Here is a 276-nt window from a genome sequence, read left to right as displayed (position 1 = left end):
TAGATTATTTCTCTGTGGTAACAATGCTTTTTGGCAATACATCTTATACTGTTGGAAAGCCTGTTTAGTTCCCTTTTGATATGGTGCCACCTTGGTATGGAACATGCAGTTGTGGAATGAGCAGCAGAGCCCAGTGTGTGGGTTGTGCCAAGTCTTCTCTGCCATTGCCAAACAGCTAATTCTGCCATTGACTCGTTTGGTGTTTGTGTGGATTGGATGATTTGAAGTTTGAAGAGACATACTGGCAATTTAACAATTTATTCATTTCACAAACAG

The 276-nt window shown here is 40.6% G+C and overlaps 1 protein-coding gene across 4 annotated transcripts in view; it reads left to right on the top strand.

The window, feature by feature from the left end:
• sema4ab (sema domain, immunoglobulin domain (Ig), transmembrane domain (TM) and short cytoplasmic domain, (semaphorin) 4Ab) overlaps positions 1 to 276 on the top strand; it is a 42,642-nt gene that overhangs the window by 3,871 nt on the left and 38,495 nt on the right. The gene's annotated exons all lie outside the window — the stretch shown is intronic.

This window comes from Etheostoma spectabile, chromosome 14, assembly GCF_008692095.1.
Source record: "Etheostoma spectabile isolate EspeVRDwgs_2016 chromosome 14, UIUC_Espe_1.0, whole genome shotgun sequence".
Lineage (NCBI taxonomy): Eukaryota > Metazoa > Chordata > Actinopteri > Perciformes > Percidae > Etheostoma > Etheostoma spectabile.
The sequence above is the reverse complement of the archived record's forward strand: the minus strand, read 5'-3'. Positions and strand labels throughout refer to the sequence as shown.